The sequence below is a fragment of the Struthio camelus genome, chromosome 2 (assembly GCF_040807025.1).
Source record: "Struthio camelus isolate bStrCam1 chromosome 2, bStrCam1.hap1, whole genome shotgun sequence".
NCBI classification, from domain to species: domain Eukaryota; kingdom Metazoa; phylum Chordata; class Aves; order Struthioniformes; family Struthionidae; genus Struthio; species Struthio camelus.
In genome coordinates this window covers 165,765,289-165,793,002 of record NC_090943.1, presented here as the reverse complement: position 1 = coordinate 165,793,002, position 27,714 = coordinate 165,765,289, and the positions used below count along the sequence as shown (strand labels likewise).

Genomic DNA, 27,714 nt, shown 5'->3' with positions numbered 1-27,714 from the left:
GCTCCTGACAGCTGTCTAAGCTTTATTGTCTTACAATATAATAAATACTATCAAAACATTTCCTAAATTGTCGAAAAATTTCTAAGTATACCCACTTGTGCAACTGATCTTTCTAAACCAATGATTTCTCATTTTATGTACTGGTTCCCATGCAGTATTAGCAACTGCCAGTAGTATTTGAAGCCTGGGATCCCAAATCACCATTTCTCACAAAATTTAGAACAGAAGTAACTATTTTTAGTATGGATTGTGTTAAAAGTAAAGATCCTACTGCCTGAAAGTTCACAGATCACTGTTTAAAATGATGTATAGTTTCTAGCCAGATAAGGTAGTGAGCAGATTTACTCTCCTTGTAAATCAAAGATCTCAAAAAAAAGTTACGGAATGGAATTCTGATGTTAATTAGGTGTGAGAACTTTTTTTATGAAAATAATTTATTTGAGCCAACAGAAAGTTGTGAATTTGGCAGAAAATTAGCTTAGAAATAGTGAAAAATAGTCGAAATATTTAACTTTGAATGAGCTAAATCTTAATAATTAAAAACACAAAAGACACAAATAAAGGAACAAATTAATGTGTAATGTTATAAGTTTTAACTCAGCGCAAAGAAGTTCAATTTTTCAGAAGAAAAGCTGAATAATGGGGTTTCAAATCAACTGAATCTTTTCTTCTTCCGTATTTCAACCCAGCCAATGAACCAAAAATGCACTTATTCATATAGTTTCAATTTCAGCGCTCGAGCTAGTGGAAATTCCAAGGCTAAGTATCACCAATACTTTGTGAAAATATAGTCAGGAAGAAAATCCATTATGTGGTAAAAATAAAGACCTCCTCTCACCTTAACAGCAAGCACTCAGTGTGAACATTTCCCGTACAGTCCATGCACAATGTGTTGCTCATTCAGGCGTTCGTTATTGGGAGTGGGGCTCATCTGGTTAAATGTACATGTCTGCATTTAAGTTAGATAATAGACCCTTTGTTGACAGAGCAATAAAATCCAAGGTGCACAAACCTGTATTTAGAAAGCCACGCACTTTTTCTGCCCATTTCTGACTGCAGCTCATCCTCAAAGCACCTGATTTACACCTGCAAAGAATGGAGCTCAGATTATCTGTTCGTGGACTAGGCTCTAATAAATGTTCATCTATACCTATACCAAATCCAGATCATGCCACTACATGCTTAGACGAGGAACACATTTGAGGTCTTCCATTCGGGACAGTGTCAGACATCAAGCTGAGGTTGCATCTGAATGCAGTTTTGAAGGTTTATCAAGAAAACTTGTACATGAGTGATAGTAGTAGTATGGACGAACTCTTTCAGCGCAACAGTGCCTAACACAGAAGCCACGCAGAACTAACAGCTTGATGGCAAAGGTCTTCCCTTAAAATACATCAGCACTTGGATGTACTTTTCCATTAATTATTTTTTTGAATTACCTAGCAATTATGAATTATTCATATAATTATGAATTATTTTTATGCTTACCTAGCAAAGCTAACAGAAGGGTGGATGAACCAGAATGTTTCCCTTTCTGCTTCCCTTTCCCTCAAGCAGCAGACTTTTTTATTGATAAGAAAATTTCCCCATAGACAGGGAGACATTTAATATCACCAGGAACAGCTGAGGTCTGGAATTGCCTCTGCAGTTTTGTTTTTCAACAGGTGGCTGAGCAGGATAACTTGACTTAATGATGCTGTTTCAGCACTAACTTCTTTGGCAGTCTTCATAAACATTTTCAAGATAGGAAACAGGTGTTCCAACACGCTTCATTGGGCAGAATGAAGAACAATTCCCTCCCTGGTGTCACTGTACATGATGTATTCAATGATTGCTGCTTTCCGATCGAGAATACATTTGCTCATGCGGTAGAGAGCAATCCATCTGGTTTTGTAGTCTGGACTGAGTTGTTGAAATAGAAAGTCATTACTCCTCTGGTGGGGAGGAGGGGAGTAGTGTCTGGAAAGAAGGCTGGCCCAACACATTTGTTTAATTTTAAAACCAGCTGAACATTAGAAATGTGGCTGGCTAGAATACCCGTGGGCTTATTTTCCATGTAGGAGAAGCACGTGTAGGTGGGAAGGAAAGAGAAGCAGAAGGATGAAAGGAAAAGAAATTCTAATTAAAAGAAAAATGATCTTCTATGAATCAGAATCTTATCTAGTGTGCGTTACTGTTCCAGAGGCAATGAAGTTCTGCTGACTAATGCCGGGAGAGGATGTAGCTGTGCAGATGTAGAACCCATTTGCGGCAGTCTAGTTTTAGGTTCTTCTATCATTAATGTGATAGTCATAGCAAAAAGTCTGCATTACCCTTACTCAGCTGGAAATATCTGATTTTTTTGTTCTAAATATAGGAAAAGATTTCAGCATTTTAGCTACTGTCTTGAGATAATTGTTGGCAAATATTGCCCTCCCTTAAGGTGAACAGAGGGCACACTGTAATACCTGCATTGTCTAAGAAAGCTCAAAACTGGCTTTTGGTGAGGTGTGTGTGGGAAAAGAGAATGCAGATTGATTTCGTAATGAAATACACTTAGCACAATGAACCTGTGGTCGTAGGGAAGAGGCTCAGGAACCAAACAGATTTAGGGAATCTAACAAACACAGGAAACAACTTTCAGTGATCTTAATTTTTACATTCTGTGGAGTAGGTCCAACTTAACCAATATTTTGTTATTTTCTTAATAAACGGGTAGAAGTGCTCAAATATTTGTTTGCTCCTTATGGATGGATCATAGTAAAAAATCAGTACCCCACTATTATTACTTCCACCCAAATGGTAAGGGATCATATGTTAGTATGATTCTATTGCTCTATAACTTATCTTCATGTTGCTATGGAGTATACCTTTTTGTAGAACAGACCTGGTATCTCAGACCTAAAAAGCTGGGTTTTCTGTTTTTTGCTTTTTTTTTTTTTCCCCATTGTTTCCTGTTGTCCCTACACTAAGTTACAATGAACACACTAAAATGCACTTTTCTTCACTTTGGAAGCTATTATTAAGTAAATATCAATATTCTGAGGTAAACATTTTCCTTAGCTTAAAGGTCTTTTTATTCAGTAGGAAAAAAAAGGGACTATAATTATTTACCGTTGACACATGATTGGTATGAGCTTGAATGCTATCATTAACATATGCTATCATTAACATATCTGGAATCCAAGTGCATCTGGGAATCACGAACTCTTACAGATTCAAGAATGACTAGTGAATTATCAAACCAGTTTTGCTATCATTTTGGAACTACCTTTCAGAGGGGGAAAACTGAATGAAGGTGAGTAAATTTGCATGAGGAGAAGACTGAGAGACAAACATGGTAGGGTTGTTAGTTTGAGATACCCTCAACAGCAGTGCAAAAATAACCTCTACAAAATGTATTGTATGAGTTGACTATTCTTATACCTGTGATTATACAGGCTATTTGAAGAGAAGCAAACAAGCAGCCTACCCTGTGAAATCTCCACCACAACTACGTGTGAAAGCAGGACACTCCATTTCTGGCATAGCCTCAAATGATAAACCAAACAAATTCAAGAAGACATACACAAAGCTCATTGAAGTAAAGGGGAGACTTCCCAGTACAAACCAGAAATGCCATACTAGAGAATGGTTTGGAAAGCTGAAGATCTTAATATGATAGTCAACAAGCCTGGTGATATGAATGAGTCTTTTAAAGGGGCTATGACAAAGGTCTACCAAGTCGTAAGTGGCATGGAGCCAGTGGACAGGGAGCAACTTTTGCCTGTGTCTTCAGTATAAGGACTAGAGGCAATCAAATGAGGCTAGTAACAGCAAAGTTCAAAAGCAACAAAGGAGGTTTTGGTTCTTCCACAATAGGCTGTGGACCCATGAAATTCCTTGTGAAAGAACGTCATGGATGCAAGAAACTTCCGCTGGTTTAAAGGGAGGTTGGAGAAATAATTGTAAGAAGGATCCATCAGGGGTTATTGAATAGGCAAAACAGAGGGCTAGGGTGGAAGTATCATAGCTGCTTGCCCTGCTCATATTTGTCCCTTATGCATTCGTTTTTAGCTGCTATTGGAAACAGGAAGGCAGACAAAACGGATCATTTTCTGAGCCATTACAGCCATTTTTTAAGTCTTTTGAGATTTTTGACATTGAATCTACAAGCGACAGGGCTGATCTTTTAAACCATAATTAATTTATTTATGCTATTCTTAGTGCATACATAACAAAATAATTAATCCCTTCTTGGCTTGAAAATATCTTCCAGAAATATTGCTAGTTTACTTTTTGTTTCTCTTTTTCTCTCAAGTAAAACTGCCTTGAGAGGAAGAAAAATGTTTAGTTATAGTTTTATTGTTTCAGATTTTTATTGCAGAATAAGTTTGGTTAAGAAGAATGTATTTTGTTATACATATAATGGGAAAAGACTTCAAATGAAAAATTTAGTCTGAGAAGAGTAGTAAAGGACAGAGATACTCATGATGTCATCTGTGGCTATACAATTCCTTTCCCATCAGCTTGTCAGCCCATATTAATTCTTGTTTTTGTCAGTGTGGAACTTGTTAAATATGGTAGGAAATTTGGATGGGTGATATGTGCTGTAATTTATTCCTATTCCATTGCCATCTAGAGTCAGAGTGACTTTATCCTTACACATCACATTTTACTTAAAAAAAAAAAAAGTTCTTTTTCCATTAAGCTAATGCAGAAGAATCTAATAAGACTTGCATTATTCCTTGCAAAATCATAAAAGCATAAATGGAATCTATCAAAGAGATCCTGTTGGGTATTCATGCAGACATCTACAGCTTTTCTGGTGCATTACTAAAAAAGAAAAAACTGCATTGTTTACAGTAGGCTTTATTGATACAAATGAGCAATTGAAACTAAATTACTGAGACATGTGCTTTCCTCCCATTGCAGTTTAATTCACCCATATGTTCCAAAACGGAGATCTTTTCTGCTCAGCCCAAAAATTCCTCAGAGGAATAACTGATGAGATATGAATAACTTCATTCTTCTGAAAGAAACAGGCTTGCTTTTATCCTCTTATGTCTTTTGGTCCTTCCTCACCTTTAATGACATTCACGTGGTACCACCTAGAATTAGCATCATAAGATACAGTAACATTTTGGAACACTTAAAACTCCCTTTTTTAGAAAATACAAAACTTAGAAAGAGGCAGTCCATAAACATATGGTGTTTAGACAGGTGCTCTGTAAAACCTAACTTTCCTTAGGTGAATTTGCTCTCAATGATTTTAATCAAAAGACTACAAAAAGAATATTGTTTGTCCTCTTTCTTTCCCCTCTTTCTTGCGTTATTTCTTACTATTTTGTGAAAGGCTAAAAGTCGCATATCCCTCATGTGCACCTTTTGTATTTACAGGTGCGTGCTCTTCACAAAAGAGAGGAGGAAGGAGAGCGAGGAAAAAGAAAATTACTAAACGTAAGAAAATTATGACAGCAGTGAAGGTACGATTCCTCTCCTCTTCTACCTGATCAGAGAAGCGAATGCAACTGCCTCAGTCCATCACTCACTGAAGGTCCCCAAAGCTCTGATCAGCTTCTGTGCATCTCACTCCAGAGATGCCTGAGCAGAAGCATGCACTTGCTAGGAGTGAACTGTACAACCTGTTGAATATAAAAGGAGTAGAGGTGTGGCTTTGGTTTGGCCTTAAAATAAAGTATACACGATATACATAGTGCATCCACCCCACTACAGAGGTTTCATGCTCATCACTCAGGCATCAGCCATTCTCCCCCTCCTTTACAACCTCTCACACCTTACTGGTTGAAGACCTGTTTCTGCAGGATACTAATTCTACTTAATTTATGTCCCAGAAGTGTTGCAGGGTTCCTTTATACTCTCTGAGCTGTATCATAAGATTTAAAGTGTCCTCACAACACGTATCACTGTGTAAATGCATATTATGGGAAACTGGTTCTGATGAAAAAAAGGCTAAGAAATGTGTGAAGAATAAACTCCTAGTATGATTATATTACAGGCTGATACAGCTAAACTTAGAACTCTGCATGCAAACATCTATCAAATATGCTAGATGTCTAAGGTAGCTCTACAGTTCGTGGAGAGTTAGGTTCAGACATACATATGTGCTACTCTTTTTGAGAGTCCCTAGCTTACTCAAAGCATCTCCATGATGATGGCAACTGTGACAAATCATGTACAAGAGTAACTTATCTTTCCAAGGACAGATCTGCAGGTAAAGGAAAATACCTTAAAGCTTGAAAGATGTCCCTGGACACATACCTTTAGTAACTGAATCAAGCCCATACCCCCAAGCATCCCACTTTGGGGGTAGGCCAGAAAAAAGTTCGGCTACCCCCAAAAGTACCTAGTACCTGATCGCTGCATTAACTATGTTGGCTAGACCGACTTTGAGCTACCTCCTCTAGCTAGCGGTGCCCCCCCAGTACTGGGTCCAATCTTATTCAGCGTGTTCATCAATGACCTGGAGGAAGGGACAGAGTGCACTCTCAGCAAGTTTGCTGATGATACTAAACTGGGGGGAGAGGCTAACACACCAGAAGACTGTGCTGCCATGCAGAGGGACCTGGACAAGCTGGAGAGCTGGTCAGACAGGAACCTCCTGAAGTTCAACAAAGGCAAGTGCAAGGTCCTGCACCTGGGAAGGAATAATCCCATGCACCAGTACAGGCTGGGGGCTGACCTGCTGGAAAGTAGCTCTGCCGAGAAGGACCTGGGAGTGCTGGTGGACAACAAGTTAAACATGAGCCAGCAGTGTGCCCTTGTGGCCAAGAAGGTCAATGGTCTCCTGGGGTGCATGAGGCAGACTGTTGGCAGCAGGTGGAGGGAGGTGATCCTGCCCCTCTCCTCAGCCCTGGTGAGGCCTCCCCTGGAGTACTGTGTCCGGTTCTGGGCTCCCCAGTACAAGAGAGACATGGCACTGCTGGAGAGAGTCCAGCAGAGGGCTACCAAGAGGATGAGAGGGCTGGAGCATCTCTCCTATGAGGAAAGACTGCAAGGGCTGGGCCTGTTGAGCCTGGAGAAGAGAAGATTGAGAGGGGATCTCATCAACGTGTACAAGTATCTGCAGGGGGAGTGTCAAGAGGATGAGGCCAGCCTCTTCTCCCTGGTGCCCAGCAACAGGACAAGAGGCAATACGCATGAACTTAAACACAGGAAGTTCCATCTGAACCTGAGGAGAAACTTCTTTCCTGTGAGGGTGACAGAGTAGTGGAAGAGGTTACCCAGAGAGGTTGTGGAGCCTCCTTCGCTGGAGATCTTCGCTGCCTGGATGTGATCCTGGGCAATATGCTCTAGGTGACCATGCTTGAGCAGGGAGGTTGGACTAGATGATCTCCAGAGGTCCCTTCCAACCTCAGCCGTTCTGTGATTCTATGTGTGACTGTAACGACAGCTTGGAGTGGTAGAGTACATGGGATTGTATTCATAGATACCAAAATTCATTTGTCTTACTCTTGAAATAGATCCAGCCTCAGAGGCACAACTGAGCTGCTGAAACATAGCAGTCTAAGCACTATTAGAAACATTCTGTCTAACGTTTTGACCACCAGGCAGTGGTCCTCCTGTAGGTCCTTTGTCTTGTCTTCTAACTCCATGTGGATGTCTCAGATGCCCTTTGACATCTCAAATGGCAGCAGACACCTATGAATCTAAAACTGTATTTATCAAATTACAAATATTTATCCTTCCCTCTCCCTTCTTCTTTCACTTAATGACTAAGAGAAGAACTCCAAAGTGAAGAGATTGAAAGAGATTCACTTGGATTAGAGTTGTGATCTGTCTCAAAACTGGATTTGATTTGTGTCTGGAAGCATCCCACTCTGTTAATGCATTCAGTTTCAGCAGTAAAGGTCCTCAGAGACTTAAAATCTCACTTTCACCTGGAGGAGTCTCAGTTCTACTGTTTTCCCTTGAAAGGAATGATTTAAAACCTATCCTCAAAAGAAATGTAATCAGCTACAATCTACTGAAATAACATGAATAATAATTATAACCATAAAATGTATCAGAAGATGTCATCTTCCTTTCAAAAAAGGAAGCAAAAGATTCAATGTCCTGAGGTAGCAGACATCTTAGTGCTTAAAATATTCAGCTAATCTGTCTTTTACATTTAGACTGCTGCCTCCTTGGGATAAAATTTCCCTTACTCTGGCTGTGCAATAGCTAACATATTACAGCTTCAAATCCAGCTGGGTCTTTAGCCACTAGTATTATGCAAGTGATTCATAATTTCCTTCTCTCTCCACTCTTATGTTTTCTGTTTTCTTTTTTATTACTTGTACATTGCTAGGGTTTTCATCAACTCTCTGAAATAATTGACATATAGCAGGCCTATGCCATTAATCCTCTCTTTTCAAATGTGCATTTTCTACTGTTTTTTTTTTTTTCTTAATTGAGCCTTTTCCCGCTAAGAGAGCTTTCAACATTTACCCAGAATTTGATTTGTCTGTCAAAAACAGAGAGAAAAAAAATCTCATCCGATTTTCGGCTGCCTCTGAGCATTTCCAGCGAGCGGAGGGAGCAGCTTCTGCTGGTACCCGCAGCGGTGCCGGGAGGTTACCAAGCAACCAGACGGAGACCAGTCGCGGGGGCCGGGGAGATGGGGAGGATGAGCAGGAGCGTGGACAAAGGATTCCTGAAGATGAAGCGAGGCGTCGCCATTGTCTGACCTCTCCTTTACTTCTTATCTTGAGTTGCGGCAGTATCAGTAAGTACAGGCTTGTGTAAAGTGCCTCAGTTTGTTTGCACGGGCCCTCAGAGGCAGACAGGATGGTGAAACCCTAGCGTGCAACCCAGTCTGAAAAGGATTATCCTGTCAGTAGTCCCCTGTGTAAGCAAAAAGGTACAAAATGTGCATATGGACATAAAAAGTGCATGTTTTTCACTAGGAGAGAGGGCATCACAGCACAAACAGACCCTGCTGCAGTTGGTGCAGGGACAGTAAAATATTGTTCTGTTTTGACTTCAAAAAGGTGCACAGTCCATAGCGAGGAGCAGAAGTTGGAAGTACGTTAGATTGTCTTGTTCTTATACATTTCTCTAAAAATGTTCTTGGACCAATTTCCAATACTTTAATCCTCATCCAAATCATTTAAATTTAATTAACATTCTTTAAAATGAGAGATACAAGGAAAAATTAGGATCTAGAATCCATATCTATCTCCCGTAATGTTTGCAAGAGGATTTAGGTCTATTGACTTGTCCAAATATATGTACGTATACTCTATTTCCTTGTCAGGTTTCAAAGCTTGAATGAAGTGGGATAATAGTAAATGCTTAAGGAATCATACTTGCAGTTTGGATAGTGATACATAAAGATAAAGTGTCAACAGCCATATTCAGCACTTCCTGTACTCTTTGAGCCAACTCCATCAATTCCACTATAAACAGGAACTCGATCTTATGATTTCCTGAAAGGAAAGGTTTCCTTAATGGCAACCTAAATATGACAGAACGAGGGAACAAGTGTTCATGGCATTATTTCAGTTGTTTAAAACTTACATGTTTTAGATTACATATTACATTATTTACGTATTTTAAATTCTTGGGTTTTGCTCTGGCTATTCTTAGACATGAATTATCAGCATTTATAGAGTTACTTCTAAAAGTCAACCTAGAAATTCTATGTCAGGACTTTATATTGCCTGATATTCTTCTAAGATATTTATTCTGAAATCTATAAGGTATGTGAATGGAATTATAATGGTAAATGCAAAACACGGACAGATTCTGAAATTCATCTTAGATTTTTTTTCCTATCGTGCTTTTTTTTCCCACCTTTTGTCAATATCTTCCCATAATACTGTGCTAAAGAGTTATTGAAATTGAGAACTAATCTTACAGTATTTGACAACAGCAATCTAGCAAATTTTGTGAGCAAGTCAATTTTTTCCAGATCATTACAACAGAGTAATGTTGTCAGAAACTGGGGTTCAGGGAAAAATGGTGACATTGCTTTGCTCCTGTAAAAGCAAAGCGGAAAAGGGAAGGTGACCATTTGAGGGTGCTGTTTTCCTCAATAATCATCTTCCAGTAAAAGAGAAAAGCCAGAATAAAGAAAAAATTTTAGATGTAGCCAAGTCTATGTCTGAAACACCACTGACACATAAAAGAAGAGACTTCCTTATGATTCACCTACCATTTCAAAGCATTTCCCCAAGGTTAGCTTGAGGGTGAGACTGCACCAGCAGGAGATTCCACCATATTGTGGTCTCAGCACATTTTAACGGTGTATCTTAGTGGAAATTCATGTCACACACTATTCATTATAGAGCCGGGGGGCTCCCAGACGTGCCAATTGAGAGGTGTGTCATCTGAGCTTATATGCAACAGAAACATGGCCATATCTCTTAGACCTTATAAATGCTATTAATATGCAACCTCTTATACCAAACAGGTTGTCATCTGATCACCCTCTGGGAAGTTTTTGCAAAAATTTCCTGCAGGAGAAAGCATAAGTGTATTGTTATCCTTTTTTATATTTTCTCCCAGTAGCTGGTAGAAATTTGACCAAAGTTAAAAATGTGACAACCACAAAAAAATGTATTTTTGATGAGAAGTAATCCATCAGCTTCATTTTATTTTGCCCAGTGCGCTCTCATAATGCAGTTCAGATTGTGAGACACCTTAATTCAGGTTGCAATGCCTATGCCTTTATCAGAGCGGATTTAAATACCATGCACACATTAGAGTCACTTACATATGGCCATCAAGATAGTCGGTGCAGAAAGAGAAGCTGCAGATTGAGTCTGCCAGTGAAACAACCTCCTACCATCCTAATTAGAAAAAAAAAATAATAAAACAAATCCACAACTCGGTTACCTCTGAGTAAGTCATAGGCTGGTATTTGTTCTCAAACAAGACGATCATTAAGGCAATCTTAGTTACTTAAGGAAACATATCTGTTTCTGAGTTGAAATAACAGAAAAACAAACTAATCAAATAAAAACTGTGGGAGGAAAAAAAAGAGCATGTTAATCTGGGAGACCAGAATGGGCACAGAAATGTAGATATTTGGAGACATTGTGGATACACTAGGTGTTGTGTTCTCTCTGGACCTTCCTTGGGAATAGTATTTCTAGGAGAGGAGGGGTCAGTAAAGCGCCCTTAGACTTTTCAGGAATGTTGACAAAAATTCAAATGTTGTAAGTCATTCAAACTTTGTAATGTCCTGAACATAGGACTAGCTATGAGGGACTTCTATACTATAACCCAAATTGTAACTTTTTAGAAAGAGGTCACAGCAGGGGATGGAGGAAACAGATGATCCCACATCTGCCCGTTGTGGAGCTATTTTTGTGAAGGCTGCAAGATTACTGTTCTGATTATTGTCAGATTTGCAGAGAGCTGGTTAAGTCTTTTTAATGAAATTGTTCTCCGTAAAATATACTACTCAGTCATAACCGAAACACTTCATGACAGTATGCGTCAAGTGAATTTTAATCTGAAAAGATTTTTTGTTTCTAGGGTAAAACCCCCAGTGAGAGAAAACCTACTTTATAGCATCCAATATGCTGATGATTAGGCCCTCTGTGATCTCTGCAGCTATAGGAAACCCCGATTCCCTATCACAGTCTGACGTTTTATCCTGTTCGAAGTGAATGTTTTAACCACAGGCTAACCATCTCACAGGCTCCTAGATCCTTCCTTCCCGGTCCCGCATGCAAAAGATTTCCAAAGATATTTGCTCCAATCTGAGGTGAAGTAGCACCAAATGCTATAGCACCCAAAATGCTGAACTGTTTCCCATCTAGACCTTACAGTCTGCTGACCAACAGCATAGACGCCCTGCCAAGTCGTGTTTCTCCATTCCTTCACTTCCAAACGAACACCAGGCAGCGCAATGCTCGGCAGCTCATTTACTGTCCCTGCCTTAGTTTCAGTTATGCAAAACAAGGAGCACGCAAACGTAAACCAGCCGCGTCTCTGAAAAGCAATGTTTGGAAGGTGCTTTATTCTTGCAGTCCGGGGTAGATGCCTACAGTCTTCGTGGGAGGAAAGCTTGTAGGTCTCCGTTGGCCTTGGGCATCTACAAGGAGGTATAACACCAGCAGTCACACCCGAATCCTGCCCGTGGTCCTGTAATTCAGTTGCAATGCACGGGGAGCAGCCGCATAACCGCAACGCGCTGTGCGTCTAGGCCACTTGAAATATGAATCGAAGCTACTGAAGAGTGGAGGCATCTGCACAAACAACCCAGGAGCGCAATTGGCTTCAGAGTATCAGCTTTGAAAAACAGCTTGTCATTGCTTACAAATTCCTATTTTCCCTTCAGAAGTTTTACTTTCATAAGTGTATCCTTTGGTCTCAAAAGTTATTTTAACCCCAGGCTGAAGTGAAATTTGCCGGTGTCAGCTATGGCTGGGGGGAAAGAGGGGGATCTCATTTCAGGTAAACTGGGTCACTTCCCTCCCTTGTCATTATGAATAATTTCATTGCCACAGTTTTAAAGACGTTATGTAAGTTGTCTGGATCGTGGAAATACTCTGTTCGCATAGCAGCAAAGGGCTAGAATGTTTTGGGGGTTTCACTACACAACATAGAAACAAAACTATTCTTTCCTCATAATTTAAGGATTTTCTTTTAAATATACTATTTATAACATTAGCAAATAAAATCAGTTCCACTGACATGAAAGAAGCTCACACTCTTACCTAAACTGAAACATGACCACATTTTTGTCTGAAAGATAAACTTTTTTTCACTAATAACGATTTTTATTTTAACCTTTAAGATTCTTTGCATTGACTTACAAGTGATTGCATAATTCTTTAAATAGTTCATGTTAAAACAGCATTTAAATATTCAATAATTTAGCACAAACATAAAATTCCATCTTATTTTCCCTGTAAGCCTGTTGTGAATCTCTTAAGAGTCAGTAAGTCACTAGTATTGTGACTTTACCAGTCCTTGAGGGCTTGTTTCTTTCATTCCCAAATTTGCTGAATTTTTCTGAAAATATATTAAGTATGATCATGAAGATGAGGAAATCCAACGAACAGTGAGATTCACAGATAATGAGAATTCCCTTTGGAACAGTTGTTCCGTACGGTTTTAAATACAAGAACACTCACATGTTGTCTTTGCGTTGTCGTAAGTTATCCTGCTAAAATCTATTTTCTGTTGTGTGATTGCGAGCAAAAGCTCTCCGAAAGAATCTACAAAACCTTATCTTTAAATATAGTCTGCCCTCAGATATTCCAGTCTTATTGAAAACATTTGCACTGTTTAGGTTCATTGAAAATAAAATGAGAATTTCTGCACATTGTTATATATATTTTTTATTTCAGTTTTAGAAGAGAATTGTGACTTTGACCACTGAAATGCAACTGTGCAAGTAGCTTCAAACAAGGAGGGGAAAGATTTTGTGAACTTAGGGAACTACGTTAGGATTCAAGTGATTCAAGTTTGTTCTTTGACACTGATATAAACCTCCAAAGCACCCTTAGCTAATTACTACTGGCTAAATTGTGATTCCATTACGTATATAAATAGGTCTGTACAACATGAATCCCCTCATTTATGTGAATGGAGTTATTTGTGAGTTGTTCATGTTGAGCACACTGAAACAATTTGTCATTTTTCTGGAAGGAAATTCTTTTTCTTTTTTTTTTTAGGGAAAAAAATATCTCATAGTCTTATCCAGTTCCTGTTCTTTGAGCACTTACACTAGAGCAAGGTTCTCTTATTTACTGCTTAGAAATTAAGTTAAAATCCCCACTGAACTGTATTTTTCTCCTCTACTGATGTCACATTTGTCTTTTTAATATATTATGGAGGACTATGTCTAGTGTAGTTTGCAAGATGTGGTCTCAAGAAGCAATGTTTTCAACAATTCCTCCAGGATGCTGATCTACAGTCTAATGCACCTCATTTAATCGTAGCAATATTTCCTAGATATTTACATAATATCATACGTATAGCATTATTCCAAGTTTAAAACAAGACAGAGTGGAGTAGCCAACTTCTTCCCTTTTCTTAGTAACACATTTACATGTAAATGCATTGTCCTCTGGGTCACTTAAAAGTTTAAAGAATCCTCAGAAATTTTTTTCCTGTTCCAGAGTAAAAAAAATTAAAACCTTCACCTCTCAGGACAAGGACTATCTAACCTCAACCAAAAGTCTTGCTAGCAATTTTCAGCTTGGATTATACATCTAACAGATTTTCCGAACAAGTTTTCTAGTCTAAAACAAGCATCGTTTCTTTGGCTGTTCCCCTAGATGTCCTCACAGGCTATCCAAAGTCACTCAGAGACCTGTGGATGCCGGGTAACCCTTACTTCCTCCCAATATTATAATTTTAGTACTACTACATCCTGCCCCATCATGCTTTGTTGCTAAGGCTAATTCTTCATTAAGCTCTCCACACTCCTTCCTTGCTTCTTATACCAAATAAGAACAGCACCAAAGCCAAAATTTGACCCATCATTCTTGGCTAGATCACGACATGAGATGGTTGGCGTCTTACATGCAGAAAGAAAGATACAGAAAAGTTGTTCAAACCTAATTAAAATCCATTGCAGACTTAGTTAGTGAAGAAACATGCATAGCAAGTAGCCTTTGTGAAAGAGAAAGTGGGGGCGGGGGGCAGGATACATATCCTTTATGCAGTATGTTATACTATATTGCTCCAAACACCCAAGTGAGCCCGTGTAAAGCTAACTAACTCAGCTGTCTCCACCATACAGGACTCTGTACTATGCAGAGTAGATTTGCCTGGAATATCAAAAGGTGAGATGGACACTTGGATATGTGTCAAGGGGAGCTAGCACCTTGAAAGGAAATGTCGGGGTGGAAGATGGGCCAGAAAAAAGAGAATAGGTGGTGGACGAGAAGAAAATGTTGGTAAAGACATTGGAACCTTCTATTTGCCATTCAGCCTGACTGGAAACAGCACTGTTTCAAGCCTTGAGGAAGAGCTTTGGATGGGACCGATCAAGGGAAGGAAGCAGAGGCTGCTGGTCCATCATATATTCATCGACACAAGAGGAGAAATGAGTTCAAGATTGCTGCTGGGATCCCTCGGCGGTAGCTGCTTCACACGGTATTTCTGAAGTAATAATTTGTCCTTCTGACTTTGTACTCCCTCTCCATTCCAGTGAAGTCCTGCTTGTTTTCAAGCCATAAACTGACTACTTTCAAGAGGAGAAACGCTGCCCACATTTTGGGATAACGACTCAAGCTGAAAATATTTAATTTGTCCCAGTCTCTCATAAGAAACTGAATCCTGTCCTTTCAATGACCAAATGGCATTTAGTTATACACTAACACTAACGTGGGCTAAGAAACTTTTAAGGAGGGCATCAAGGTCTTGCAACGCACCTTATATTTTGACGCATTTAAATCAATGAAATATTATAAATAGGTGTCACAACGATCCGCCTCAGAAACTATTACTGGAATATCCCAGTAGGATCCGGTTATTCATTCCGGTTATTTGTTTCAATAAGTTGCTGTTCATAATGATTATATCATGCTGCATCTGAAGATAATCCATGAGATATATTGCTTCTGCAATTCTACATCACTTAACAAGTTTTCTGAAAGTTCGTACAAGGGATGATTCATGTGTTACCCCTTGCTTTTAAGTATGATGGACCTAATCCAGTTTGGGGATGGAGGTAGGAGTGAAGCTGGTAACAGAGTGATGCACAGATACCCAGAGCTCCTAGATGTACCTGGATAGGTAGCCGGGAGGTTCAGCTTCCCAAAGCTATGAGATCAGAAAACAGGAAAATGGGTGCACAGAACTATTATCTCGTGGGCAATGCTGTGAGGCTGCAACTGCACTAAACCTGAGCTCAGGAATGCCTTTTCCATTTTCTAAATTGTCAGGTTCCCAGATGGGCTCTTAAAGATGCTTTGCAATCTGGAAAGAAGTAGAAGAGATTCATAGAGCTTCAAAGGTTAATTATATTAGAAAATGTAGAATCCTTTTACATTAATGTCCTAATTGTTTTTATTCCAAGGGTTTTCACTCAGATGTCATATTCAATCTCCCTTTTCCTTCTCCCGGGTCACAGATGCTTAATATTCTGTACTGAGACATAATGAACCTTTTTATTTCACTTTAATACGTAATCTCTTTAAAATTAGTGTCTTTAAATGATTAACTCGATCTATTATTCAAAAAGTAGACGTTGAGGCTTCTGGTGGGGGGGAGGGGTATGTTTCATATTAGGTCTCTGCTATTATGAGTTGTTATTAGAAAGAGATTAGGCAGGGCAGTAGCACTCAGAGGTCGGCAAGCACCACCAAACGAAAGTGTTGGGAAAGTGAAATGTCAAAGCCACTGATGCACAGAACTTTGCTCATCTCTTCTTTTGATAATATCTCTTTTCCTTTCTCTAATGTAAAATACAAGTCACTAATGCCTGGAACTGTGTGTATTTACCTGAAAATATATTCTCTTCTTAGAGCTGTGAGCTTTAGACTACCATATGTATTGAAATATCAAAGTGAAAATTGAAGCATCCAAAGACAAAAAAGGCAGTCCCAAACTTTTAGAGGAAGAATCACAGCTCCAGTACTGCTATAGTTTTCTAGCATTCTTAAGTTAAAAAAGGCATCTGTGATAAATACTGCACTGAAAGCATCTGGACAGCTTCAGATCTGAAGTCTTTTCCCCTCCCAGATATTTTCTACTGCTCAGAATTAGCTATTCTCAACCCTCCTCCTTCTTTTACCAATGGCATACACATCAAAAAGATGAAAGCAGCGGGAAGAGAGGACAAAAGAGAGAGCTGCAGAGAGAAATGCAATGCTCTGAAAATAATTCAGAAAGCAGTGAAGCAAGGATAGCTGTACTCACCAGTAGTCACCACCACGGACACTTATCCTCTTTGCACTTTATACAGTCAGCTTTCTCTTTGTGCTGCTTGGGTTGGGACATCATCCAAACTCCTCTTCCATCTCTGCTGCTTGGTACGGGATCCTCAGATCTCATTGCAGTCTTCTCAGCATTGACCTGGGAGCTAAACAGCTCACTGTGTTATTGTACACTCAATTTTACTATGAAAACAGATCAGGCTCCTGTTCCAAAAACACCATTTGTCAGAACAGACAGCTACTATTGATTAAGAGAAAACATCATGAAGAGCATCTGGCTGGAGCGTCTTAAAAAGCCACCTCAAGAGACTCCAAGAGCATATGTTACCAGTGGATGGCTGTTCAGTGAGCAATGTGAAACGAACGGCTGGATGTAGTACATGTGGGCTCTGTCTAGCTACTCCCAATAGAGTCTTTCTACGGAATTCGTTGACGGGTGGATGGCACTACAAGGGGTGGGAGTTACCATTGTGGTCTACCTTCAGTTAGCTTAATCCTCACTGAAGACAGCAGCAAATCTGCTCGACTGACTGCGGAAATTTGGTTAACACTGTTGCACTTTGGAAAAGTCTTGCCCAAGTGCTCAAACCAGAGAAATGCTATTGCTGGTTTCTCTAGTTCTCTTCCTTGTTAGCAGTCCTGGCACAGAAGCAAAGACGCCAGGTACCCCAAAGTCCCTAAATCTTGTTCACCTCTTGAAAGTGATTTCCATGTTCGAGAACCAAGCTTCTCACTGCGGTAAATGATAAAAATATCTTTTGTAAGTATAGAAAGAATTCAGTATTCAAAGTACAGCATATTTTGTGATTAGTGAAAGTATTTTAAAAATAAGGAAACAAAAACAAACAAGCAGCTTCCAAGTCAGTAAGTTAATATCTCTAGAAAAGTTTTTGCATTGAGTTTAAGGTTTGCTGTGCTCATCTGAGTGTGTATGGGCTGGTGAAAGAACAAGTACTCACTGCGCTGATCATCAGCAACAATCACTTGTGGAACAACTAGTCTTAGACAAAATCCACCTATTCACGAACCTGATCCACGTTTCTGCCTCTTGGATTAGGTGGCCTGATCATGGCATGACGACATTGGAAGGGGGAACCTTCCCTGCACTGCCCAGTTCTTGCAAACTGAGATGAATAAACCTACCCTCCAGCACAGACTCCTGCTGCATATTCAACACGTCACATTTTTCAAGAAAATGCCAATACTGGTGACCATTTGTAGTTTACGTAAGGTTTAGGAGATTACTTGTCTACTTCTTCAGAAAAAAAATATACTCGATATAATGATTTTACGAGTTTCTCTGCTCTTCCCTGCACTTAGAAAGTGCTTAAAAATCCTATTCATAAAACACTGTATGGCAAGAAAATTGGAGCTCTTGATATTGGCTATTTGCAAAATTAACAGAAACATGACACATGACTGAAGAGTGACAGTACTGTCTAGAGCCAAATCTGGTGTATGCAAGCAGATAGTGCACAGGATTTGATGTTCAGATCAGCTAATACACTTGATGATTGGCCATGCTTTCTTTGTTTCGCAGATGTCAAAGCAAGTGGAGAAAACTGTACTCTACAAACAATGCAATGCCCCACATTGCATTGTTGCATATGATGTAAATTTTTATTGTCTTATTTACATAAATTCCCTCACATTAGATCTTTCACTTCCTCACTCTCCTCCCATCAAATGTAGAAGTCTTCTTCGAGTTTCCCCTCTCCTGCAGAGGCCCACCTCATCATTAGGAAGCAGCAGGAGTCAGTCGGGAGGATCTTAGGGCAAACACCTGTGCCTGGCCCAGGCTAGGCTTGAAATATAGACACAAGCACAGCCAGCAGGGCGAATCCACCTCCCAGCTCAGCGGCAAGGATCTTTATTCAGAATAAAAACAGACAGAATCAGATCCTGCAAAAGCGTCAGGGTGCTGAGCTCACTATTTTAGCATCATGTTTTGAGGAGTAACTCAAGGTAATATTATTTCTTCAACACTTTTCAAAAAGTTCCAATATTAAATATTAAGCTCTCTGTCTACAGATCAGATCTAAAGCCACTAAATAGCACAGAGACGGGGAATAAAACAGCCTTTTAAGTGTCCTAGTCCATCTCTTTTTCAATGCAGAATGGTTCCTTGGATTTTGTCCAGTCTCGTCTTGGTTGTCCCAGCACTTTCCTTGGGAGGCTGTTCTCCTGCCAAAGACTTTCAGGCAGATGGTATTAGCAAGTCAGGGAAAAGGGATATTTCCTGTTTTGTCTTTCTCCAAAGACTAGAAATATACACTGGGGAGTTTTCCTGATATTTGGCCCATGGACCTTGTTTTTGATTTGTCTACTGTTAAAATTTTATACAGTTTAGTAGCACTATTCGCTTCTCCTAGCTCTCCTCCCCCATCCTTCCCCCACCAACTCTTATTCATACATTCACTTAACAGCAATCAAAAACAGCTATTTTGAAATTATGAAGTCTATTGTGTGATTAATGTTATATATTATGATGTATTACAATGCATTATTTTATGTCTTATTTTATCTTATGTATTATTATTAATACATGTGCTTGTAATATAGAGTAGGCATTACAATGTATTCACTTTATAGCAATCTGTATTCCAATACGTGTTATGTCATGACACAGAGTACTAGGACGTACATATTCTTTGAAATACGTGCCTAGGCAAAAGATGGTAGATAATAGCAGAATCTTGTTTGTCTAAGACCTTAAGACTGACTCACTGAAATCAAAGGAAGTTTTACTATTACCTTCAGTAAGATCAGAATTAGTCCCTGGGCAGCAGGAACAATACTTCCTTGCTCTAGGAATCCCACAGCTTCCCCAAGTAGTGCTGCCTCGCCTTAACCTTAATGAAGGTCTTTTTCAACGTACTAACTCATTCTTTCCCAAGGTGTCTGCAACCTAAAGAAGTTCACAGCAAACTGGTTCAGAATTATATGTTAGCATATAGTGTAACGGAAGCATCAAGCTGTGTCAGGACTAAAGTTCTCGACCTATAATTCCAGTAGGAAAGCATCTAAAGGCATTTGTGCCCTGGCCCAAATATTAGCCTTATTGTTTATGCTTCAGGATGGTCAGACATAAGCAATTTGTATGTGTGTATATGCGATGCTCTCTGATCATATTTAGGCACTTACAGTGATGTTCTCACCATCGGGTTACCTATATTGCTCACTGAGCTAGCCAGAACCATAGGTGTTGGAAAATTAATTATATGTGAATCTGGTCATACTTAATGGTCTTACAGTACACCTAATATAAGAAGACTCAGCGTGAGTGTTTGTGATCAGCCATTGCAAATTACAATGTCACTTTTTAATAGCAATTATTAGCATTATTGGTTATAATCCTTTATATCTCATTCCTGTAAGACGAAAATTATTACCATTTTCCCCAACATATTTCATGTGATACTAGTGCCTTTAATTTTGAAATTTTGTCTTTCGGAGTTTTAGGTGTTTAAAATAGCAAATAGGAACAAGTCAAATAAAGCTGGGCTAGAGAACTTTCTGTTCCATTTTGCATGATATTTTTTCCACTCTATGCAATAAAAATGGAGCATTGTAAATATAAGGGAACGTGTGTTTATGTGCATTGTGAAATTCATGCAATTCTATATTCTGTATGGAGAAATAATATAATTACTTGCATTTTTCCCCTGAGTAGGCTAGGAGTTAGGCCATATGATTTTCCTTATTTTAAAATATCTTAATTCCTTTCTAGCATTAGGGCTTCTTTGTTGTCTTGTTTCTTTGTTGGTCTTTTTACTAGAGGATAAACTAATCTAGGTAAAAGAAATTTCAGCATTTATTCTCAAATCATTGTATCCGATATATTCAATATTTCTAATGTTCTGATTTTTCCTATGTCTATCTCTAAAGCCTAAGCCATGAGACATCATATCTTTTTTGAAAAAAAGAACACAAAAAAAAAACAAAAAAACCCACAGAGAAAGCCTTTTACATGAGCAGCAAGTTCAAATCTTAATTACATGCAGACAGACAGAGAGTGTTTCAGACATTCGCGAGGGCGAAGGGGGTTGTTCATGTCACCTTGCTGTAATTATACGAAGGCAAGAGTGGAAACCATCGACACATGGCAAATGAAACTGATCTTGAAGAGGGCACTATTATAAAGAATCAGTGAAGTATGCATCACTAAGCTTTGACCTTCATGCAGCAGGAGACAATGAAACAAAAGTCTTTGATTTAAGAGAGTTTTAAAAAGAGAATTAGATAGTTTATGAATCACAGAGGGCCAGGATTGCAGCTAACACTGCATGGGTGCGCAAGAAGATAGGAAAAAGTTGTAAGGAGCCTTCTCTCCCTCCTTCTCTCACTCTTGGTTCTTAGACTCTGTGGATGTGAAGACTTGAGTAGAGGTACAGGACTGGAAACCCCAAGAAGTGTAGAAAAGGATTACAGTCCTTTCATTTTCTGGCCTCGTGGACAACAAGAGCACAATGAATAATGAGAAAGAAGAGTGTTTCACCTTTACTTTAAATGCTCTAACATCCCTACGGACTCCCTAAATTCCTACCCCACGCTAACCCAAAACCAGAACTTCTCTTATGGTACGCATATAATAGTATTTTTCAAGCTGTGAGATGCAGCCTTTTGAGGGTATGTGAGCTACAAAAGACAGCTAAGAAAATTAAACGTATTTTCAGCAGGCCTAAACTTTCATAACAGAGATTAGATAACTTAGGGGTTGACAGATCAGGTAAGATTGAAAACTAACAGCCTACCCTGATATTTAGCAACATCATTAAGCACTTCAAAAGCTGTAAGCTGCCTTTATCTTATATTCCCTAATGTCTACTCAGTGCTGCCTATGTTTCCTGCGCACAACATTAATGATGTGTTTCAGATCATCTTGCAGATCGCTGCTAGGAAGCAGTCTGCAAATTAGAAGCCTCTCCTTCCAAGGTTGTCCATGACTTGTGAGCAATAGCAAAGAGAGGACAGACTGGAAGGTTCTGGCTAGAAAGTAGTAATCGGGATTTTCAAGATTGCTGCTAGAGAGTTACCCATGATCCAAATATGTGTATCTGGTAAGTTATAGATGCATAGCAGAGAGACTAGACTGAGAGCCGAGCAGCACAAGGGAATTTCCAATCTGCTGTAGGGAAAATTTCCAGGATTGAGCCAGGCAGACAAGAGCCAATCAAGTGAGTTACGGCAAAGATTTTTTTATGGTCTTAAAGGTTCTGATTATTAGTGCAGGTCTAGTCTTTAAACCAGAACACGGACTTGTTTACATGATTGACACTTTTCTTACATCCTTTAATAAAGCCACACTGTTTATTTGGAGAGGAAAACAAAAAAAGCCTATTACTCCTAATACAAACAAGGAATTAAAATAATCACTATCTATTAACTCACCTGCAGGTGGATGAGTCAACTCACCAAAATGTCATCAGGAAGGTGGAAATGCCATACCACCACTCACTGTGCTTATCATCAGTTAATGATTTTTGTATGTTGCAAAATTTATAGCTAAAAAGTAATATGCCAGGGTGAAACTTTAGGAGGATGATGTGTCTCCAGGTCACATTTAGATTAATCAATAGAAAGATAGGCATCTTATCAGCAGTGTCCACTGGCCTATACTTCAGATGGCCACCCCTACTTCAAAAGCACTATCCAGATCTGTGACTTTGCTTCCTCTCTTAGCCAGTCTAGATTGATAAGATCTCCCAGAGCCTTCTTTCCTCCAGACTAAACAATCTCAGTGATTTCTACCTTTTCTCGTGAGAGTCGCTCTAGACCCTTAGTCATTTTTGTGGCCCTTCACTGAACTCGCTCCAATAGCTCCATGTCTCTCTTGAACTGGGGAGCCCAGAATTGGACACAGTAGTCCAGGTGAGGCCTCATCAGGGCTGAGTAAAGTGGGAGGATCACCTCCCTTGACTTGCTGGCAACGTTCTGCCTGATGCGGCCTTCTTGGCCACAAGGGTGCATTACTGGCTTGTGGTCAATCTGTTGTCCACCAGGATCCCCAGGTCCTTTTCTACAGAGCTACTTTCCAGCAGGTCAGCTCCCAGCCTGTACTGCGGCAGGGGGTTATTCCTCCCTAAGTGCACAACTGTGCACCTGCCTTTGTTGAACTTCATGAGGTTCTCTTTGTTCATCTCCCCAGCCTGTTGAAGTGCCTCTGAATGTCAGCACAGCCTTCTGGTGTATCAGGCATTCCTTCTAGTTTTGTATCTTCATCAAATTTTGCTGAGAGTACCCTCTGTTCCTTTATCCAGGTCATTGATGAGTAAATTGAACAGGATTGGGTCCAGTATTGATCCCTGGGGTAAACTGCTAGTTACTGGCCTCTGACTAGACTTTGTGTCACTGATCACAACCCTCTTAGTGTTGCCATTCAGCCAGTTTTCAATACTCCTTGCTGTCTGCTCACCTGGCCCATACTTCATCAGTTTGCCTATGAGGATGTTACGGGAGACAGATAGGGTTTAGCTTTCTTAACTCTATCCTCACATGCTTGCACAGTGTCTCTATATTCCCCTTGGGTCACCTGTCCCTGCTTCTACCTCTTACATACCTACAGCTCCTGGACTTGGCAGCCCAGCTCCTCCACAACCGCACACCTCCTGCAGGCAGAGACTACCAGCCCCAGTCTCCACAAGAGGACTCAGGCTGTCCCTGCAGGTTGAGGCTTGCAGAGCTATATCCTCCTCCTAAATCTCTGTCTAGGTCAAAGTCTCTGCTGCTGCAGGGATAGTTACTCTGATGGCCACTGGCCTCCATGATCTATGGTGTGTCACCACCACAGCTGAAGACAGATGTGCTGGTCTGAGCAGCATTATCACATCCTTCTCTGCACACTGCTAGACCTGCTGGCTGCACTCTAGGGGCTGTGTACTGGACCTGGCTCTTATATAGCCTCTCCCTTGTGCTGGCTGAAAGGGTGCTTAGCCCTCTCTAACCCAGGCTCAGCTGGAACAAAGGCTACGATCACCCTTGGATCAAGGGCAGCTCACAGAGCTTGTGAGCAGCTGCTAGAGCTTGCTAGAGCTTTCCAGAAGAAGTTAAGGCCTCCTGTGGCTGTCCCTGCTTGGCTCTCCTCACCTGGGGTTGCTCTAGGGGTTCCCAGGAATCCCCCAGCAATCTTCAATAAAGTCTCCAGAAGATCTTGAAGCAAAGCCCAGAAACTGGTGTGCGAAGTCCTGTGTCTGTTGGCTCCGTTAGCTGTACTAGTTGAGCGCTGGTTGACAAACTATGAATTTCTTAACCTATGTGAGAAAGGTCATCCCCTTAATGCTGTGTGTAGTTAGGTTTGCTTTGGTTGTGCCTGTTTTGCTTTCACACTTGACATGGAAATCCTGCTATTGAATGCTCCAGCACTTCTTTCCCCCTTGGTTCTTAACTACAGCCATAAACAACATAGCACATTCAAAACGCTGCATTCAGAGAGGAACATATAAATATTTCATCATGCATCAGCTCTTAGAAAAATGTGAACAAATTAAGGCTCTCATGTCTCACTTGTGAGATCTGTATTTTATCTGCTCTCTATTAAAAAAGTAATAATCAGAGAAATGCTATAAACTAACATAAGGTCTCCTGAGCAACATGCAGCATGTCATTACTCTGCTATTTATATCACATGCACAGCCCCAGAAGTCGTGGTATAAGGAAAGGGTATGCAATAATTAGTGCCGGAAGAGTACCAAGTTCAACGTGCAAATGAAACAAGTGCTAATCATCCAGATGGTGTCATCTCTCCAGGGTTTCAGTCTGATTAGGGATTATTAATCTTTCTTTTTTTTTTTTTTTTATTTTCAGTATAACCCACAGAAAACTAGATGCAGAGGGTTAAGAGGCAATTCAGTATCATTTATTACTGTTGTTATTTAGTTGTGTGATGATGATGCCTGGAAATCTAAGAGAACAGAGAGCAGGTCCCTATTGTGCTGAAGTCTATACAAATACCTACTAAGAGATGGTCCCAGCTAAGTATCATAAAGGGAAACACAGGCAAAACAGTTTAGCCTAGAGATGGGGACCTCTGAAGTTCCTGATACATGATTAACATTTTGTGACATCCTTTTTATTTCTGTCATCGTTGTTAACCTCTCCTCTGTGTGTTTGCACATCTCTTTTCTTTTTTCTTTTTCTTTCCGCTCCTTGTCTGTGACCTTGGATTTCTACAAGACTCCAGATTATGTTCCTTCATCTCCTCTTTAAAAGCTCTTTTGAAAACAGCACTTTTCCAACCAATTCCTTCCTGCTTCACAGAATCCACAAGCCCATTAGCAATTTATAGCACTGTGCGAGAATATGATCAGAGTCATCTGTGAGGCTAAATTCTGCTTTAGAAACTAATATTCTTCTTTTTCTGAAGTCAGAAAAGTAACATGGTTCTTAATGAGGGCAATTTCTGATCTATGCTCTTTTCTATTTTTTCAGATGCTTTAAAGACAGACTTAGCACCTCCTATAGCGATGTACTACCATCAACAACACTAAGAGTAGAAATTCTTTTACCCTAAATTGTATGTCAGGTTTAGGTTTATTTGTCCCCTTCTAAAATTAAAGATAATATTCTTATTATTATGACTACTATCATTGTTACTATTTGAAAAGTCTCTGTATTCTCCATCTTGCGGGCAACAGTACTGTGTTTACTTCAGTACAGATTATCTGATGCCATATTAGACCCCAAACTGAATTCCTCTGTGAGAACAAACTCCACTTAATAAGTGTTACTTTTCACTCTGAGAGAGAATAGAAGCAAGCCTTTTTTGTTGTTGTTGCTGTTCTTGTTCATACATTTAGATGATTTAAAATAGGATGAACTTAACTCTTCAGTCACTTATCCCAGCACTACCCACATACAGCTCCACTGCCTTCAAGGTATGCGCTCTAACCAATATAAAAAAGTGGTGAAGCACCTGCTTAAAAGCAGTAGGTTGGTTTAAGAGACCAGAATTTAATTCTTTGTCAGGCGAAAGATTTCCTGTGGTTGAGCAGAAGAGGCCCAAGCCCTGGTCTATTAAGAAGACATACCACAGAGAGCAGGGAGAAGAGGGGAACTAGTTTCCTTTCGCTAGACCCTTTCTCATCACCGCTACGCTCTGAAGTATTTTGAGGATCTGGTTATCAATTCTTTGTCTGTAAAATGAGAATGCGTTACTTCAGGATGAGCGGTAGACATAGATCATCAAAGGTGGTTGGGTGCTGAGACGCTAAAGTAGCAACAGGCTGTAAAAGACTTGGGACACTTGCTTTACAACATCTAAGTCTTAGTAGGCTCTTAGCCAAATTGCCAGCCCTTAATTAAGTACCTGAGCTTCCTGTATAATACCTGAGGAGACACTAAAAATTAGTTCCCCAAAACTACACTCCTGACTGAGCCAGGAATAGGAATTTCTTAAGAGAGGTCTGTCGTATCTCTCTCCTCCCTGGAACCTAACTGCTTTTAGGCTTAAACCATCCTTATGCTTCATCAGGTAATTACCTTCTGTTAGGGGCACACTGGGATGTGGGCTAGCTGTGGAGCCACAGCCTCGAGCCTCCACTTCATTACGTGCATATGCCAGCTGTTTCTCAGGAAAAAAAGATGAGATGCTATTACTAAAATTCAGAAGTTGCAGAAGAGTAACAGAATTTGTTTCTACTACCCTTTCAGTCTGGCTGCTCTTCTAATGTGGAGAGGTGTTATTACACAGTGTAAGTCATTAGCTATGGGACAAGGAAATGAAGAACTGGTTGAATACCCTTCATTCGCCAATGAGGCTGTGGGAGTTGAAGGTTATCTGAAGGTGGGATTTGAAAAGGCTGACTTTTCATGGGAACATGCTGCTTTTAATGCCATCTGTATCAAGAAAACTCTCCTTTATCTCCAGAAATTGATTTTTTTTTCTTTTTCTGCAAAAGAAAGAATGACATGTTGAGTGAGCGATAACCAGCAATATGTGAGTCTGAGATATCTGTTTCTACTCCACATAGAGTGCCAAGGGGCCTACCTACACCTGTGTGGATCCAACTGCCAGGCTGCAGAGCACTTTTTTTTTTTTTTTCCTTCCTTCCTCCTTCTCTCTCTCTTCATGAAAAACATTCCAATGTTTCATCATAATGTCAAACGATAACATGATGGGATGGGGAAATCAGGCTTTACTTCACACTAACCAGAACCTCAGGAAGTAAGTACTTCAAAACATTAGTGGAAAATCAGTAGCTACATCTTTAGAATAGCTTATGTGCATCAAGAGCAGGAGTCAATGGAGTCCCTGAGATGACTTTCAGTAGTGATAGCTGGATTAAGACAGGGCTACTTCTCACATTTGCTGTAATGCATAGTTTCCTTCCGTTGCAGCCCCATTTTGCTCCACAGCTACCTGCTATCTTCCCCTTTGTCCCTCCAAGCTAGACCGCCCAGCTTGCATGTTTGCAAGAAGCACAAGGCTGGCTTTCCTCAGCCTGGCATCTTCTAAAAAGTGTGGGTTGCTTTTGCTTCTCCATGCAGGGAGAAGGACTGCGAGACAAATTATCTTATTTGCCATTTTTCCCCTTTGCAATGTAATTGGAGTAAAATATAATATAAAAATAAAAAATAAAATATAAAATTCATAAGATCATGGATTCAGGAGAGTCACGCTTAGGTCCTTCTATCATCACTGGAGAAGGCAGCAGACAGTAGCGTTGTGCTGTCCTTGGCCATTACCTCATCTCTTTTCTTTCTGTTCAACCATGTGTTGCTTTCAATCTCTTGGAGCTTCATATGTCAAGAGCAGGAAGTAAGTGGGGCGTAGGATTTTCCTTTCAGCATTGTTCAGGCAATGACAGGATGCTGCACAGATGGAAGAGAAGCTTGTTTATACTGAATGTGCTGGAGTTATTGATAAAGGACAGCTCCATCACTCTGCGAACAGCACTCCTTGTCTTGG

The 27,714-nt window shown here is 40.0% G+C and overlaps 1 long non-coding RNA gene across 1 annotated transcript in view; it reads left to right on the top strand.

Annotated features, from left to right (window-relative positions):
* Positions 1-8,359: 8,359 nt before the first annotated feature.
* LOC138066223 (uncharacterized) overlaps positions 8,360-27,714 on the top strand; it is a 52,297-nt gene continuing 32,942 nt past the window's right edge. The window contains exon 1 of the long non-coding RNA XR_011139461.1: positions 8,360-8,686. This is a non-coding gene — a long non-coding RNA (uncharacterized lncRNA). The remainder of the gene's footprint in view (positions 8,687-27,714) is intronic.